This window comes from Ailuropoda melanoleuca, chromosome 9 (assembly GCF_002007445.2).
Source record: "Ailuropoda melanoleuca isolate Jingjing chromosome 9, ASM200744v2, whole genome shotgun sequence".
Classification (NCBI taxonomy): Eukaryota; Metazoa; Chordata; class Mammalia; order Carnivora; family Ursidae; genus Ailuropoda; species Ailuropoda melanoleuca.
Genome location: NC_048226.1, coordinates 85,409,332 through 85,429,072, shown reverse-complemented (window position 1 = coordinate 85,429,072; position 19,741 = coordinate 85,409,332). Strand labels below are relative to the sequence as shown.

The window sequence follows — 19,741 nt, the reverse complement described above, 5'->3', positions numbered from 1 at the left end:
AGAGAAGTGATTTCTCTAACTGAGGAGTTTGGGAGAAGAGATGAGACAACCCCATTCCATAACAGCTATTGAGACAGCTCTGCTTTTGTGAGGGGTAAGAGGATGTCTTGGACCAACCGACCCTGTAATTGAATAGGTAGGTCTGCCTTATCCTAGAATTCAGTGTTAGGAAGTAACATCCTCCAACTCAACTGTGGGACCCCTTAAACTTCCAACACTACTATGTTGTATTCACTGTGACAGCCATTGGAAATACAAATACCAATAAGTCATGGTCTCTTTATTCAAAAAATTCATGGGTCATAGTGGGGACCTGGCACATACACATAATTACAATATCATGTGGTAAGTAATGACTCAAATGAGGATTGGGTACTGTGAGAGCACCGAAGAAAGATACCTAATCCAACCTGAGGGGTTCCAAGAAAGCTCAAGAAGCAAGCTGAGTCTTAAATAAGAATTAAAATTTAGCCATCAAGGAGCACCTGGGTGGCTCAGTCGTTAAGCGTCTGCCTTCAGCTCAGGTCATGATCCCAGAGTCCTGGGATTGAGCCCGGCATCAGGCTCCCTGCTCAGCAGGGAGTCTGCTTCTCCTCCTGCCCCTCAGCCTACTTGTGCTCTCTCTCTCATTCTCTCTCTCAAATAAACAAATAAAATCTTAAAAAGAAATTAGCCATCAAAACAATAAATAAAACAACTACCATTTATTAACAATGTGTCATGTTCTAGGTAAGTGCTTTACATGAACTATTTAATTTGATCCTCACAACAGTCTATGAAATAGGTTGTTAATACTCTCATCTGAACAATGAGGATGTTGAGACTCAAAAAGCAAAATTTTTGAGCTCATACGATGCATAAGTGATGAGGATGGAGGCATGCATTTTTGGGTACTTTAAATCAGGATTCAGTGAACTTTTTCTATGAGGCCCAGATGTTACAACTACTCTCCACTCCCCTATAGAGCCGACTTAGAACACAGAGCATGCATAACTCAGTGGGTGTGGCTGTGTTCCTGTAAAACTTCATGGACACTGAAATTGGAATTTATATAATTTTCCTGTGTCTCTAAGTATTTTTCTTCTCCTAATTTTTTTTCAACTGTTTAAAAAGGCAAAAGCCATTGTTAGCTATGTAAAACCAGGCCATATTCAAATGGATCTTGCCAGATTTGGCCCCCAGGCCATGATTGCCAATCTGAGTTAAATCATTTTATACCCAAATTCTTCTCTGATTCTTGCTTGCAGTTTTCCCCTTTCTTTGTGATGGCTGGGACTTTAGTTGGTTTTATTTTGTCTTTATTGGTGTGAGTTATTGGATTTTCTTTGATGTTTTCTAAGGTGGAAAATATTTTTTTCACCTTCCCCAAGTGCCAGTTAGCTGAAAGTAAGGAAGTTTGTGTGGGTGCCCGTTAGAAACCATTACAGTCTGTCTGCCCTGCTGTGACTCTGAAATATTTGGCAGAACTTTACTTCTTGTTCTTTCAGCCCATTTTGTTTTTTCCTTACTATCCTCTGGTACATCCCTCTGAGTTAAGAAGTTCACTTCTTTATAAGTCCAGATAGGGAGGCTGATAATAAGCAGAGTGTCAACTTCAAAAAAACCTGTCAGTTTTTGCTACATGCAGGTGTTGGGTGAGCCTTAGAACATTCCTTCTGTTTTCCAAAGATGAGGAGTTAAAGGCTCTCCTACACTGTGATTTGGAAGCCTTCTGGTAGGAAAGGCCCAAGTAACGTAAAATTGTCAAAGTTCAAGTCTGACTCTTATTAAAGTTATGAAGGGGTAGAACTTACTTTCTGAGCACTTCCATCCTTTCTTAGAATTTCTTATGTCTGCTCAGCATCTGCTTACCTACCTGCACTCTGAGATGCCCAGGACCCTCAAAATGTCCTTCGGTCTGCTACTTGGATCAGTCATAACTAGAAGGTTTTTAGTCTTTTGAAACTGTTGGATGAGAACTCTTTCAGACACCCAAGAATGGATCATTTTTGGCAGAACTACTACTTGCCTCCCTAATACCCATTGTGCCTTTCTTCCTTAGTAGTAGAACCCCAGATTGTTACCCAGACAAATGACTGTCTAGAAATAAAGACTAATTTTTGTAGCTTCTTTATAGCCAGGTGTGAACAAATGGATATATTTCAAACAATGATACATACNGTTCTTTATAGCCAGGTGTAAACAAATGGATATATTTCAAACAATGATACATACAGGAAATTGACCTTCAGCAGCTTTCGTGAAGCACACTTNAAACAAATGGATATATTTCAAACAATGATGCATACAGGAAATTGACCTTCAGCAGCTTTCGTGAAGCACACTTAGGTCTCTGGTATGCACCACTGCCATCTCTTCTTTTTGTCCCTTTGTCCTTGAAATAAGGATGCTGTGGCTGAAGCTCCAATAGCCACTTTGGCCATGAGTATGAAGGCCACATACAAGGGATGGTGGGTGAAGAGCTGAAAGAAGGATTCCTGGCCCCTAATTTCCTACAGCCACCAAATTGGTTCTGGATGACCTCTGGATTTCTTGTATATGGGGGAAAGTCTTTATGTTATTTAAATAATCACTTTCTTGGGTTCTTATCATTCAAAGTTCCCCTAACTTTAACTGACACAATTACCAAGTTAGCCAAACTCCTGTGGGTAGAAATATTGTCTCTCTGGCTTTTTGAGGCAGTTTAGCTCATATATCACCAGGTACCCAGTGGCTGGAAAAGGTGATCAGGGACACCTCCATGACTGTTACAGCAATTTCCTGGCTCCTACTTGTCAGTTCCAGATCAGTCCTCAGCTCAGCTTTGAATTTGGATGTCTTCCATTTTACCTAGAGACACGGGGTGGGAGAGAGGCCAAGAGCAGAAACTCAAGACTTCTCTCGCCCGTACCTGCCCAACCACTTACTCCCTGCTTGTCCTGGAGTAAGTTAACCTCTTTATGCCTCAGTTCCTCATCACTAAAATCGTGGCATAAGTAGTAACTACTTCATAGGATTATAAGTGAGATAATGTATGTGATGTGCTGAAGATAGTATCTAGCACAAAGGAGTGCTAAGTCTGTGTTTGTTACTGTTATTATTATCATTAGGGTGTTTGATGCTTTGGACTTGATGTTGACAGCACTTTATCTTCCTGGTATTGAGTTACTGTTTTTCATTTTATTCCTTTATAAGTTCATTTAAAATATGTGTTCAAATCTGCCCATATCATCCCCTCTCCCTCTGTTTAGAACAAGGGCATTTGGAGCCTACTGGAGACATTGAGGCCCAGATGCCATTTGAGTGGATGGTGTCAGAAATCAGAGGGGATTGAATTACAATGGGGGTCCCTGTATGAGGTGGCTTGGGCATAGAAAGCCAGAGTCCTTGAAGAAATGGCAAGATTCAAATACTGGAAGGACATAAATAAAAGATATCCTATTAAAAAAAAAAACAACAAATAACAGATGATAAATTTCCAGAAAGTTTCTCAGCCTCACTTGCAATATAAATTAAAACAATAAAAGATGATTTTTCATCTCTCAGGTTCACAAAGATTTAAGAAGTTTGATAATGCCCACATCTTGAAGACATTGTAGGGACATGGTGAATTTGAATTCTGTCTCCCCATGTGATCTTTAAGTACACAGAAACATATTGTAGGGAGAAAGAGAGATGTATATGGATACACAGATCCTTTATTTGAAAAAAAAAGCTTATCCTATACCTCCTATTTTATTATTTGCTGTTTTGACTTAATATTGTTGTTTTTAAATTGAGATATCACCGACATGTGACATTGTATTAGTTTTAGGTGCATAGCCTAATGATTCGATATTTGTATATATTGTGAAAGGATCACCACACTAAGTTCAGTTAACATCTGTTACCTCAAGCGGATGCAGTTTTTCTTCGTGTGATGAGAACTTTTAAGATCTACTCTCTTGGCAACTTTCAAATATCCAATGCGGTATAAACTGTACTGTCACCGTGCTGTATGTTACATCCCAGGTCTTATTTATCTTATGAATGGAAGTCTGTATCTTTTGACTTAATATTATTTTGACATCTTCAAAAGTATTTGTCTAGCATTCCCAATTCATGGACACCTCAAGTATTTCCACTTTTGTACTACTATAAAAAATGCTGCAATGGACTTCTTCTCATGGTACCTTTGTGCACTTGTGTGAGGATAGATGTCAGAAAAATTCCCGAAAACAGAATTGTTGGGTCAAAGTGTATGTGCATCATAGTGCTGAAAAGCTCTCTCAAAAGTTTGTTTTATTGCCATTTCTTCGAGGATTCTGGCTTTCTGTGCCTGAGCCTCCTCACACAGGGACCCCTGCTGTATTCCAGTCTTTCTTCTGATTTCTGACACCAGCCACTCAGTCGGTGTCTGGGCCTGAGTGTCCTGGCTTCAAATGCCCTTGTTCTGAGTGGATGGGGAGGGGATCAGATGGGCAGATTTGGACACACTCATCCAGGAGAGTTAGGTGACAGAGTGAAAAACTGTAGATCTTCTTTTTCTAGGTCATGCCTCCTCCATGAGGAAGAGGGATAGGTCATATAAGCCTCCAAGCTGGTGTCTCCAAGCTGGTGTCAGTCTTCACCCAGCTCCAGAGTCTCCCACAGCACAATGTGGCCTCATGAGAAATCATTATTCTGTAGTGAGGATGAGGCAGAAAGCCCAAACAAGTTCTTCCATGCTGCTAGCATCCTATGCCAGAATTGAATCCCTTTGGGAATGTAGAGAGGAGAGGATTCTCCGGGTAGTAAGATCTCCCCACACTGGGGCCACTTAGAGCCCACAAAGTTAACTCTGGCTAATACATTTTCCAGAGCTCCTGGCATCCCCTCGCAGCACCAGTTGCAGCGGAGGAAATATTAGAGAAAGTAGAGTCCAGAAAACTATGTTCCAATTTTTCAAATAATGCAGATCAAGTAAAATACATCTGTGGATCACAGTTTGGGTAGGTACAAACTTCGAATCACTTTTCAAGAACTTGTGCAAAGCCCTGTGTTGTGAAATAGGTATGTATATAACAGCCTTCACAGGCCTCCTAAACCCGCTTCACCATCCCCTGAGAAAAGGCATGGTTCAATCCATCCTTCCTTACTTAGGGAAGTCTCTCTTATCCCACAGATATTGCACAATCTTGCTTTTCATCCACTCCAGGGAGTACCTGAACTCAGGAAGCTGGGGCACTTGGCAAAAGCAACAAATTCCCCTTCAGAACAAAGAGGCACAATGGTAAACCCAGCTCTAAGAACACACTGTGCTAACCTATAGCTCTCTTGCCAGGTAAGCCACCTGAGCTCTGAGAGTGACTGCATCACAAAACTTAACCAGTCACCCAGCCATGACTCCTGCTTCTCCAATCATCCTGTGCCCTCCTCGCCATCACCAGGTCTGCACCCACCCACACCCACCATGTCTTTCAAGTTCTAACTCAATACTCACTTCTCTGGCCCTGCCCTTCTCTGAGGATGCCCACCTTCCACATTTTCCTGGACACTAAAGTGTTTAATCCCCACCACAATGGGTTCCTGCGTGTGTTCAGAGAGCCAGAACGACACAATGAAACTTTCTAGGACTTTGACATCTGGCAGATGTGTCGTTGAATTCCAGCTTCCGCAATAGCCAGCTATGACCTTGGGCAAGTTACTTAATAGTTTCCTCCACTGTCAGATGGGTAATCACAATTGCCTTGGAGAGTTGTTTCAAGGATTAAATCAGATAATACATGTAAAGTACTTAGCTCTGTTCTTGACTCATGCTATCAGACCTATTATACTTAGTGTTACCTCTCTTTCTCTAATGTCTAATGTCACATATTTATTTTTTTAATTCAAATTGTCCATTCCTTGAAACAGAAACCAAGTCCTGTGTTTTTTAATCCTATAAAAGCATCTAACACAGGCTATTTATGGATTAATCAATTATTGTTGCAGAAATTATTGGAATATTTACATAATATTGAGGTCAAGGGTGAGAGGGCCATGTGAATCAGGTTTAAAAGTTGATGGCCTCAAAAATAAAAAAAAGAAAAAGAAAAAAAGTTGATGATCTCAACAGAATTAGCACAGTATTGGGACGCCTGGGTGGCTCAGTCGTTAAGCGTCTGCCTTCGGTTCAGGGTGTGATCCCAGGGTCCTGGGATCGAGCCCCACATCGGGCTCCTCCACTGGGAGCCTGCTTCTTCCTCTCCCACTCCCCCTGTTTGTGTTCCCTCTCTCACTGGCTGTCTCTCTCTGTCAAATGAATAAATAAATAAAATCTTAAAAAAAGAAAAAAGAATTAGTACAGTATTATATAGAGACTGAAGAAAAATGCTCAAGCTAACTCAGAAAACCTGTTGTAGTAACCTTCATAAAGTCTCACAACCATGCTAAGCTTTTGTGTCCTCACCAGAAATTATGCTTAACAGTATCTGACCTGCCTACCTTTCCAGGCATTTTGAGGATCCGTTGCCATCATCTTTGTGAAAACATTGTCAAACAGTAATATAATATAAAAATGAAAGACTTGAGAATGGTTGGGTAAATTCGACTTACTATGATGATCTAGGAAAGAAATAGGCAGGCTGTTTCTCCTGGAAACTGTCAGACCTCTGAGCATTGTTAGAATTTGTAGCCTTGAAATGTGTGCCTCCCCTGGATAATGGAAGTTCAGACTGTACTTCCCAAGACTGCTCAGAACCAGATCTGCTTGCTCCTTAAACTCTGCCCCTGCACCTGGATTAGGCCTGTGGTGTGGCTAAAGCCAATTTCTAAAATATCTGGGGCATTTAAAGGCAACAAAGTCCAGAAATGTTCTCTGGGTTGACTACATTTACTGAGAATAGAAAGTGCAGGGAATTCTGGAACTCCTACAGATTCAAATAAACCCAAACTTCACCTCTATACAAGTCCACCCCTTTTAAAAAAAATTATGTTATGTTAGTCACCATACAGTACTTCATTAGTTCCCAATGTAGTGCTCCATGTTTCATTATTTGCGCACGAGTCCCATTTTTAACACTCCTTGGTTCATGTTGTTTGGGTTTCCTTTTATTTGTTTTTGCTGCAAGTGTTTGGAAGTGTTTGCTTCTTGACAACTGGGGGTTTGAAAGGAGGTAGAAAATTACTATCAGATAGCTGTTCCATGCGTTTTTTGGTAAGAACCTAATATAAAGGCATCTGGTCTGGTGTTGAACCACAGAGTAGAAAACAAAACATCTGCCATCTTACTTCTGTCAATAGTTTGGGCGTGGGTATAGGTTGAAGGAGCACATCATGAAGCAGGAGGAAGGTCAGCTGGCTAGCTTTACATTTAGTGTATGAGCAGGGATTTTTAGACCTTGGAGCTCAGAGATTTGATTCTATGAGAACATGAGATTGTATCGGAGTACTGAGGATAGAATTGCCATATGCAAACTTCCCAGGGGCTCATATAGAAGCCCAGACCTTCACTTCAGTTCCTTTCATTGGGAGATACAAAGGCATGATCTAAAGATCAAAATCAGACTGTATGTCTTTGGTTTGCTTGTCTTTTTTCATTTGTGGGGCCACACTACATGCAACACAATTTTAAGCCAAATTTTTTCCAGCTTAATTGAGATAAAATTGACATATAAGATTGCAAATGTTTAAGGTATGCAACATGATGATCTGATATACATCTATACTGTGAAATGATTCAGTAACCTTAGGATTACTTAACATACAGTCACTCATATAGTTATGAGTTATCATATAGTTGCTTTAGCAACTTTCAGGTATACAATCGTGTATTGGTAACTATAGTCACCATGCTGTACATTACATCCCCAGAACTCATTCATCATATAACAGAAAGTTTTAACCCTTTGACCACCTTCACCCATTTTCCTCACTGCCCCCTACACCAATGTACTCTCTGTTCCTATGAGTTCATTCTTTTATATTTCACATATAGGAGAGATCATACAGTACTTGTCTCTCTCTGTCTGACATATTTTACTTATCATAATGCTCTCAAATTTCATCCGTGTTGTCACAAATGACATGAGTGCCTCCTTTTTTTTGGCTGCATAATATTCTACTGTATTCATATGTACCCCATATTCTTTATCCTTTCATCCCCTGACACTAAAGTTGCTTCCATTTTTGGCTATTGGGAATAATGCTACAATGATCATGGGAATACAGATTATCTCTTCAAGATAATGATCTTATTCCCTTCAAATATATACCCAGAAGCGGGATTGCTGGGTGATACAATTGTTCTATTAATTTCTTGAAGAATCTCCAGACTGTATTCCATACTACGTGTACCATTTACATTCCCACCGACAGGGCATGGGGGTTTCCTTTTCTCCACATCCTCACCAGAGTTTGTTAGTTCTTGTCGTCTCAATAGTAGCCATTCTAATTGGTTGAGCCAGATTTTGAGAATAATTTAAAAGTAGATTTCTTGATTGTCTTGGGAAATCAGAAGACCTGGCCCATCTGCTTTTGCAGATGGCAACAGTCCCTGGATGTTGCTGAGCAGTGGTGCCCTTTCCAGGAAGTGTGTGCCCTCTAGGTTTGCACATCTGTTACCACTGATTATTACCCAACACCACGGCCATTTATCCTAGCACTTGCATGGTTTTCTTGAAATAGAGAAATAATGTCTTCTATACTTACGTCTCTATCAAAATTTGGAAAATGGAATAGAAATTAGAAGGTAGGGTATTTTAAGAAACTTGAAAAAGACCATACATCTTTTGGAGGTGAAGAATAACATAAACAAGAATAAACAGAATAATGTAACATAATAATGTAAATATATATAATATGTGTAAAATAATACATATATTATTTGTACTGGCACAAACCTCTCCATCCCTAACATAAAATTGCAATAACTTCAGCCTTGAAAGAATTTTAGACCTCATTGGTTACACTGGAGTTTTTGTGATAGAATCTAAGTTCACTCTAAGTAGATTCTATTGGAAAAAAAACAAAAAGAATGAAGGAAGGAAGGAAGGAAGGAAGGAAGGAAGGAAGGAAGGAAGGCAGGAAAGCAGGCAAGGAAGAGGGAGGGAGGGAGGGGGGAAAGGAGGAATCTCCAATAATCCCCAAACAAGTTTCTCAGCTGCTAGACTTTCTGGAAAAAAGAAAATGGCAATAAAGTTGTTTTTGCATTTGTGCAAAAATAGGACATCCTTGCTCTGATTGTAATCTAAGGCTGCTTTTACTTGGGGCATTGATGTTGGTGACACCAAGAGGACACAGTTTTTTAACCTTTCAGAAAGCCTGTGGGACAGAGTTTAAAACACAGCAATGTTAAGGGTGCCAAAGACTCACTCTTTGGAAGAGAGGTTGATCCTCTGGAGGGCTTCCCTTTAAAAATGATTTAAAGACCTTCACTCAGAGGACTACAGATGTAAAATCAGAGATTCAGTCAAGTGAAGCCTTAAACGTGGCAAAGGGAGCAGGGTAACCTAGCGGAAGGGAGACATGATGTGGAGTTTGTCAAACTTCAGTCTGAATTCCAAGCCTTCCACCCCCAATTGATGTAACCTTGAGTGAGTTTCTGTAGAGCTGATGTGAATATCACATAACAAAACATAAACTGGCCTTTGTAAGTACTTTCAAATGCTGGTTCTGATTCTCTTCCGTGTTTCCTTGATATATAATAATGGCAGCTATCATGGACTGACATGCCCACTGTTTGCCAGACCAGTGTCCCTTCACCTGAGTTCCAGGTTTCCTTGCTTTTAAAGTGGCTTCAGACCTTTTTTCAGCATGTTAATGCACTAGAGCTGGGGGCATTCCCTTTCTGTAAAGGGGCAGCTTAGAAATATTTTTATGTTTGTGACTATCTCTACAGTAAAAGGGCTCAGGGTCAGAGGGCTCTGCATTTTCTGTCACTATTACTCAACTCTGCCTGCCACTGAGTGTGAAAGCAGCCAGAGACAATATGTGCACAAACAGGCATGGCTATATTCCAATAAAACTTAACTTACAAACACAAGCAGATGGACCGGGGGCCATAGTTTGCCAACCCTTGTACTTGACTATGAATCTTTGCATCCCATACACATTTCTCGCTGTCTGAATGCATAGTTTAAAATTTTCAGTGTGTTTTAGGAATGAGGGAGGGAGGCAAGGAGGAAGGGACAGAAGAAATAGCAAGAGACCTCAAAGTGAATTTCTATATACATTAAAAAATGGATTATCCATCTAGACCTTATTGGCTTCTTGGAAAGATTGCAACAGTGAAAGTGTCTGAAAGTGTTTGGGTCAGAATCAGGGAGCATTAAATCAGTTCTTTTTTCTTTCTCTACTTGCCGTTCAAGATTATCCACAATTACTAAATATTTATTGAGTACCCACTATTTCTTCCAGGTTTGACTGATCTAAAACCACTGAATCCTAGGAGAAGGGAAATTTGGTTCTGGCTTTGCCTCCAAGGGTGTGTGACTTTATGGATTCTCTGGCCTTAGGTTTCCACATCTGTAAAATGACACCTATCTCCTCAACCTTTTTAAGAATGCTATCATATTTGCATCAGAAACCCCTTGGGAAAAAATGTACATTTCTAGATTCTACCCAAGATATCAGAATCATTTGGGATGGGGCTTAGTTTTCCTCATTAATATCCCCAACTCTATTTTGGGGGAAAAAAAGGCAAAACCAAAACAGTATTAAACCTACAAAAAAGTTTAAAGAATCATACAGTGAACCCCCATTTACCTTTCACTAGATCCACTTATTGTCATTTTCACCATATTTGCTTCATAGATCATTCTTTTGTTCTTCCTCTCCTTTTCTGTTTCTATATTTGGAATTCAGTTGATAGTTTGCCACATTTTCTTGGTAATTCCTCTCTCTCCCCATTTGAAAGTCAGTTACAGATATCATTTCACACCTAAACACATCAGTGCATATCTTCTAAGAATGAAGACATTCTGTAATGATAATGCCGTTATTGCATCCAAGGAATTCAATTAACATTGATGTGCAAATATATAGTCTATATTTAAGTGTCTTTGATTGCCACCAAAAAATGTCCTTGTATTTTTTCTTTGATGATCTAGTCCAAGATCCTTCATTTTATTTGGTTTTCATGTCTCTTTAGCTTCCTTTCATTTAGAAAATTCCATCTTATTTTTTGTCTCCCATGACCTGACATTTTCAAGAAATCCAGNTTCAAGAAATCCAAGCCACTCACTTTGTAGAATGCACCCCCTCTTCTGGTTCTGCCTGTTTTCCCATATCTAGATATTTAGATGGCAAATTCGATCAAACATCTATATGGTACTTTGTGCACCTTTATTGGAATATATTCTAAAGACAAAGCGAATTGCAAAGAAATTTTGAACTTACTAGGTAGGTTTGTTGTTGGTATTGCTATTGGAATAGTGATAGTAACTCTGAAACAATTTCTTTCTATATTGCAGGACACAGCAAGATGAATAAATACGTTGACATTTTTGGAAACCAGATTCACATGTATTGGAAGACAGAAATATGGAATAAGAAAAAGTAAGAAAGTACCTTATGGTGTTGGATTCGAATTGGAGAGAAGAATACAAACTCAATTTACCTACCACCATAGTAGAGATAAGCACATCTAGTCTCCAGATCTTGCTTTTTAAATAATATTTCATAGTAAAAGGAACCAGGGCCCCTTGCGGAATGGGTGATCCCAGGGCTAGGCAGATAAAATCCAAGTTAATCCTGGAATAGCTTGTTATGCCGGAGAACAAAAAGAAAAAAAATATATGTTTAAAGACAACGGGGATCTATCAAAAGTACGTGGGAGTCAGCTTGAGGAGGCTTATCCTGCCCAAATTTGGTATGTCTAAGCAGAAAACAGAATAATAATAGTAATGGAATATAGCACATTAGATAAGAATCCATCAGAGTGAAATTAAAAAACAACAACCACAAAAAAGGCTGTGTATAGAAGAAAGATCCTCATTTCAGACGGATGTCTGCTAATAAATGTAGAAGGAATTACTGAATTCAATATCTGCTTTTTTAACATGCTCCCCAGGTGCTTCTCATTTCCTCCCAAGTTTGGGAACAACTGCTAGATATTTCCTTGAAGCTCTTTAATTCTACAACTGCTATAAAATCTTAAGCTCAGCCCCTGCCTTGGAAAAACTAATAATTAATAGAAATGTAGGAAAAATAGAAATTCTAGTCAGCCTGTTGACAATTTGTTTCCTCTAAAGTACTCCTGAAAGCGTTTTCCCCACTGTTTAAAATGCCAGTCATCCGGGCTACTCCTGGCACTTGTGCCAATCTAGCATGGTCCTAGGAGAACTCCTTCCTGCTTATTTCCACCACAAACCCTTTCCGCGGCAGTACAAAACATTGACACCCATGGAAACGGAAAAAGGAGGCAGCTGACTGGGATTGTCTCCAGGCTCTGCCTTTTGCTTGCTGTAGTTTTCTTTGCCCCTTCACCAGGCAGACGAGAGCTTTCAGGCAACAGGGCATCCTTGGAATTTAGTCCAGTGGACCCTCTATGTAAATTCAGTGCCTTGTGATACCTCATAGGGGTTTAATTTCCATTCCAAAAATAGGGCAGTAGCCCTTTGCTTTTGAATGTGTCTTCTGCCTCTGGGCTTCCAAGTTTTATAATTAATTGGGCCCATTTATTTTATAGTTCTAGCATAATCATGCAGAGAAGCAATTCAAAAGTGAGCGTATAGTTATGAATTTTCTGCCCGTAATCAATCTTTTCCTTCGCTCCCCACATCCAAATCGATGGCCAGACTCTAATAATTCTGCTTTCAACATTTTCAAGCATCATCCTTTGACCTTCCATTTTCTTGCTTTCATTACCAAAGAGCCATGGCTGTTTTCTCCTTAAAATTTCTCCCTTGATCACGTTAGACTCTAGTCAAACCAAATGACACCAAAATACCTTATCCAGGCCCTTGATTTCAGTGCCTTTAAGACACTACTTGTTGTTTGTTCTACCTTTCCTTCAAACTCAACAAATCTAAAAGGAACCCATGCCACCTCTTGACCAGTTCTGCCACCGCCTTCCTGGCCACCTAAGCTTATACTTAGTATATTATAACAGTTAAAAAGCATGAGTTTGAAATCAAACAGAACAATTAGAATGAGGCTTAAATCCCAACTTATAAGCAGTGTGACCTTGTTGAGCTCAACATTCTCATCTGTAATATGGGGATAACATGACATATGTCAAATGGTTGCTGCCTGGAATCAACTACATGTTTTGTATGTACAGGGCCTAACATAGTGTAAAGATTTAATGAAAACTAATTATTTCATTGGTTTCTCCTCCTCTTTCTAGTTCTCTATATGGTACATTATTACAACCTGTTCAATAATTCTTTAAACTGTCACTTTCATTCCCACACAAATACAGCTTGTTATCCCTGCTTAGGTTACTGAATAATCTTTCCAAGTTGTTTTCCTGTCTTCAGTAGTCCCAAAGACTTGTGTTCTTTATGTGTGTAAGGAATCTTGCTAAGGCACTTCAGTCTTTCCAACTAACCCATTCCTCATTCTGTCAACACATTAATCTTTCCAGGGATCTGTTTTCATTGTACCTCTCCCTTGATTAGGAAGAATCAGTGGCTTCCCAGGACCTTTAGGATAAATTCCACCTATAAGGTAAATAGGCTCCAATTTATCTGCAGTGGAGAATTATAATTTGGTCTGGCCCAGTCCTCTTTTCTGCCTTATTCTAGTAAATATATCTCTTTATTTTGGTGAATTGCTTATCATCTCCATTCCGGCCATGGGGCTACATTGGGAGCTGTCATTCGTGGTGTCTATCTTCAGCCACCAGAGCAGATACGTGATCCAAGCTGAACCATCTTTCTCCCCTTGGGTACTTTTCTAATTGAGATGAGGGGAAAAGAGACCTTTCCTTCTTGGAAGCTGAGCTGGGTACTCTCAACCTTGGCACTGCCAGTGGCCATGGCTTGGCCTTGTGCAATCTGAAAGAATGAGGTGCGCTAGTATCAGTTCCAGCTGTACTCAAGGCTAGCCTTTCTCTCTAGCAAATTGGCTAGTGAGCTCATGCATTTCCCATTTGGTGTTTAGTGTCGGCTGAGATTCTATCATTTGGAGCCAAGCATTCTGACTAGTAATACTATCTTTTCACCAGATCTCGGTCTTACTTCTTTCTCAAACCCATCTAAGCTGATCAACCCATGCTCAGTAAAGATAATCTATTCATGGTTTTCTTCCTGCCTTTGACCAGGTTGTTCCCCCTGTTAGGAATGTTCTCTCTTATCTCATTCTCCAAAGTCTGTGCTTACCTAAGACTCGACTCAAAGCCTTTGCCTTTCCTGAAGCTCAGTGTGTCCTCCATGAGGGCCAAGGAGTATTCCCTTAGCTTAACATCTGAGCTTCAGATTCCAAACCCTAAAAGTCATCCAATATTTAGTTACCAATTGGGTCATTAATCCTTGGTATTTCCTACCTTTCCACCAAATTAGAATAAAAATTCGAAGCTCAACCAAGGTCTAGAAGTGAAGGAACTAGTTCCAAATCACAAACCCTATTTGGGGCAGAATACATTGAAGTTTCCTTAAAAATACTCATGTCTGACTGGTGATAGTGGAGGAATGATTTTTAAAAGGAAAAACATGAAGCAGGAGCTTAAATTATCAAAAAATGTTTAGATTGCTAGGGGCTTGGGGGGAAAGACAACATAATTTAAAGTAAGTGCTAGAATTTATTAAATGATGAAAAACGGAACTCCGTAAACATTCCTTGCTCTGGAGGTATTACTAAGCATCAAATATATTGGTGTAATGTTTGAGAGCCTTCCAGAGCAGTCAACAGAGATGAGGCTCTCAACAGAGAAGGCAGTAGGGTGGGAGAGACAGTATTTGGGAACTAGCCCAAGTTTCAATTACAGTTTCAGTTAGAATAGAAGGAACGGGTGAGAAATCTGTGTAGGATAAAAGAGGATCTGTGCACAGCCATGGCGATGGACTAAGAGTTCAGAGTAATGAGTTAACGGGGAGATTATCTAGGGAAACACTGCTAGAGTAGGAGGGAATAAATGAGGTGAGGGACAAAAATGGGCTATCAGGTTGTGAGGTAGAGTATGAGAGGAAGTTTCTCATGGGGTCAAGAGGGAATTCAGGGGGATGACTCCATAAAGGGAGTGGAGACATCATGGAAAAAGTGAGTTCCCCTAATATACAGACCTCTGATTCCAAAGGTTCTGAAAGTAATTTAATAACTGACCTCTTTTGGAGTCTAAGGAGCAGCTTAGCAAGATCCTGAAATAGTTACTTGAACTTTCATGTCTATTTCATTTCATTATTTGAAAGATGGGTATGGAAGAAACTTTGATTTCTTATTCCTCTTGACCTTCAGACCAGGACATGCTTTATGCCTACTTAGGCCAATTGCTAAGTTCCTCCTACTGGGATTTCAAAGAGCCATTTTGTTCAATGTGTCTTTAATATAAGACCTGACCTACCACACACAGTTTTAAAAAGGATCAAATGTATAATCCCTTAGGAAAAGTGCCTTAAATTTACATCATAGGCATTGAAAGACTGGTGTAAGGTTTGTTTCCACAGTAGGTTGTTAGGGAAGGGAAGTAAAGGGGGTGGAGCTCAGGAGGCGAAGCTAGAAGATAAACATCTAAGTACTTGCAGTTCTGCCTTGGGCTAGCCTTGCTCCTGAAAACCCTGTGTGGCATTCCGACCACAGCGGGAGCCAGCGCAGAACTCTCACCTGACTGCCCATGTCGAGTCTGGGTGGTGGTCAATGTAGTTTACCAAGGACCCGCCCAGAAAAGCCAGGAGCATGCAATAGGGGGTGTTTGCCAACCCTCTTCAAATTGATGTCGGACCTGTTCGCCAACTGGGGCGTACCAGAGAAGAAGGAACCTGCTCAGCCATCTTTCTGCTCGGCGCCATCCCCCAGTCTCGGTGCTTCGCCTCTGAAGTGAGAATCTCTAAGCCAGCGTTTTGATTGAGCTGCTTCCAGTGGCTCTACACTCAGCACTGCAGCCAGCTCTTTCTCCCTGTGTACTCCTCGTTCATGCGTGTCTTCCTGTCTGAATGATCTTTGCATCCTAGGGTGGGCTTCCTGCTGCTTCCTCATACTCCACAAGCATTTCACCAATCGTACTGACATCACTAGGTCTCACCTTAGGAGTTTTGCATTTCGAGTACCCCTCCTGCAAACTCACCACCCCCCTCTCTTTCTCACTCCTTCTCTTTCTCTCTCACTCTTGTTCTGCTCTCTAATTCTGCCCCCCCTACCCCCCAGATACCAGGAAGCTCTTTGTTTCTTCTTCTTCACTATTCACCTTGTATCCACTGTCCATCCTTCATATTGAACAAACCTCCCCAAGGATGTTCCATGTACTCTTTAGGGAGCAGTGCCAAAAATACAGTGATGATATTTTCCAAACCCAAATGTTGGATCATGTAAATACATGATCCAGTAGAAGATTACTCAGGAGGTAATAGTAACCTTTGAAATCAAGACTGACGCTGACAATCCAAAATGTTTGGCTGTTGAAGCTCAAAGGGGACAAGGAGGAAGGTCTGTGTTGCAATCCTCCAGGGCCCTACCTTGTGATCTGGTCCAGCTTCCCTCTCTGATCTTGTGCCTACCTCTCTCTTCCTCCCACAGGCTGTCCCAGCCATTTTGAGCTCCTTCTGGTCCCATGAACCAGACAAGCTGGGTTCTGTCTCAGGTGCATTGTGCTGGCACATCCTTTTCCTAGGACCTTATTCCCTAGATCTTTGCAAGACTCCCCTCTTCTTACCATCGACTGCTCACTCCGAAGTCACCTCCTCCCAAAGGCTTTCCTTAACATCGTCACCCCCGGTCTCCCTGTAGTCGCTTGCCCTGGTTACTTTTGACTCTACACACTGCTGTAGTTTCTCTCCAGCATTTACTTCTGCAAGAAAATATCTTTATGTTTGTAGTCTTTCTCTACGTCCACTCTACCACCCATGACAACGTAAGCTCCATAAGGCACGCCTTTGCCACATTCTCTGCTCACAGGTCACAACCCCTAGAAGGCTGCCTGGGATACAGTAGGGGCACAACCAAACTCTGTGGGATGATTGGATGAACACACACCACTGCTTGCGCGTGTGCCCTTGGTGCCGTGGAACTGAGGATTCTGTGACCTGCTCTTGCAAGTCCACATTCACACAAACCTCTGGAGGAAAATGCACGTCCTGCAGGAAAGGAACCCACAGAGGAGGATCCCAGTTCTGACTAGGTGGGAAATGAAAATCAAAAGTTTAGGCCAGAAGGAGGAAACAGAACAGGAGACAGAGCTAAGCAAAAGAAATCTGGTTTAAAAAAAAGGGGGTCAGGGCGCCTGGGTGGCTCAGATGTTAAGCGTCTCCCTTCGGCTCAGGGCATGATCCCGGCATTCTGGGATCAAGCCCCACATCAGGCTCCTCCGCTGGGATCCTGCTTCTTCCTCTCCCACTCTCTCTGCTTGTGTTCCCTCTCTCACTGGCTGTCTCAATCTCTGTCAAATAAATAAATAAAATCTTTAAAAAAATAATAAAATGAAGCTGGAAGTCTTTTCAGTACTTTCCAGTGATCATTCTTAAAAAAAAAAAAAAAAAGGAGACCTAGGAAGGGATAATCTAACTGCAAGTGTTAAGGAACTACAGGGCACTAGTCTCAAGTCCTGCGAAGAGCTAAGAAATGAGGTAAATAAGGTTTACCCTTGAGAATCCACGTTGCCAATGAGAGGCCAGAGATGCAGAGCTATCTGAGGAATGAGATAGGACTTCTAGGCCTGTAAGAGCACAGCAGTCACTAGTTTCAATATATTAGCATGTCTACAATTTTTTAAAAAAGTATCAGTGAGGCGAGGGCAGAGTGTTCTCTAACCTTGGAAAGAGGGAGAGGCTGGAGGCAGGGACAGGCGCTACCTGTCTACACTCAGGGCACCTAGGTGCCCCCTCCCTGCAGATGCACCAAAAAGGCCGGCCTCCCTGCAGGATGCACCCTGTAGCTAATAGGCTCCGAGTCTTGAGGAGAGTGTGTAGGACAGTGGTTCAGAGCCCAGACTCTTCACAGCTGCCTTCAGATCCCGATTGCTATCGACTCGCTGCAGGCCTCAGGCCAGTTATTAAATCTGTATCTCTATTTGTCCACCAATGAAATGGGAATGATGTTAGTGGTAAGGATCCCCAAGAATCCCTGGGAGGATTAAATTAATGTATGTAAAGCATGCAGAATAGGGGTTGTTCGTGTAATTCCACTGACAAAGCCACCTCCAGCTAACAAGCACGCCTCCGGACTAATGATATTCAGTATTTGTCTCCCCTCCTTCTGATGCCATTTTCAACAAGCTACTTACTACTTCCCATGTAGGTTTGCTTACACAGGAAAAAATGTGTTGATCATAGAGATTCAGAGAAATTACCATTCCAAAGCCTGTGATATGGCATATCAGTAAGTTACTTGGAGTTGTGTCTGGGCCTCCCACGTTGCCTGACCACAGAGGTAAGACACAGGCATGATGGAAATGGAGGATATCAGTTTTGATTTCTGAATCATCACACTGGGGTTCTGGTGCCTAGCTCCTCCTTAATGTTTCGGGTTATTACATAGACACTCAGGCTCTGATTTCTCTAAAGAGTGAGAGATTCACTCCTGTGAATCCTCAGCCTCTAAAGCAGAGGGCAGTCCCAACTTGTTTTCCCATCACCCTGGGGCAGACCTCTGTGGTCTCCCTATGATCCTGTGGCTGCTGTCCCTGCAGCTGTGGGTATGTTTACATGAAAGAACATAGATCTTGAAGAAAACTGGTGGATTAAAAATGTAGGAAAGGTGGGAACTGCAAATAGAAGCATTAATCTGGGTCTCTGCTCACCTGCCTCCAGTGACTTCTCCTCAAAATAAGTCCCAATGTTTTCATTGTCATGCCTGGAACTCCAGCTACCCTTTAGGGATTCATCTGAGTTTTGAAGCGTTGACAATTAAAAGTGTGGGTCATTCTGGAAGGGTTAGAGGATGTTGGGTAATGTCAATGATGATACATATCAGTGGGAATGTGTGTGATAAGAGTTCTTTCCCCCGGACACCTTGCTAGGTTGGGTCTACCTTTAGGAATGAGCAGATTTGTGAGTTTTGTTTTGTTTTGATTTTGGACAGAGGGGAGAGGGGTGTACAGAGGCAGGAGATATATGAGAGACTTAAAACTTTTGGGGAAGCCCATGGTATCTGATTATGGTGGAGGGAGAACCTGAGGGGTTCAAGGACCAGGAGGACTCTGGGAGGTTCACCTGTGACACGGATTATGTTGGCATTTCTGGATTGGCCTAGTAAGGTAACGAACAATTATCATACTGTTCCCCTGAAAAAATGCAGCCTGAGATCCAAATAAGTAACTAGTAAAGGAACTTTTCAGATACAATCAATCCATTGACACTGAGTTCTCAAATGGTGAATTTCCTATTTTGGATCTTGGTAAGAAAGCAAAAGTCCCAGGAAACATTTGGTATGGCAATGGGGGGGATAGGTCAGAAGCATTGAGCATATTCGCCGTTAAAGCTGGAAAGACATCAGTTCCTGGGGTCTGGGGCAGACAGTGACCTGCTGAAAACCCCCACCATCACAGACACCTCTCCAGAGATCCGGCAGTAAGATGTCCTGCATTTAAAGAGAGGAAGTTTCGGGCACTCGGGTTATGCTGACGTTTCATGCGGAGTTCTCGGGACAGCCTTTCCTCTTGACTCTCCGAGAACCCAAGGCCTCCGTCTGAATCTACCTGAGAATCCTCACGCAAAGGACAGACAGGTAAGAA

The 19,741-nt window shown here is 41.5% G+C and overlaps 1 protein-coding gene across 1 annotated transcript in view; it reads left to right on the top strand.

Annotated features, from left to right (window-relative positions):
• The window catches only part of SNTB1 (syntrophin beta 1), a 275,358-nt gene that overhangs the window by 8,279 nt on the left and 247,338 nt on the right, over nucleotides 1-19,741 (top strand). Inside the window, exons 2-3 of the mRNA XM_034668570.1 lie at nucleotides 11,391-11,475; nucleotides 19,556-19,734. The gene's annotated coding sequence lies outside the window, so the exon portion shown is untranslated. The remainder of the gene's footprint in view (nucleotides 1-11,390; nucleotides 11,476-19,555; nucleotides 19,735-19,741) is intronic.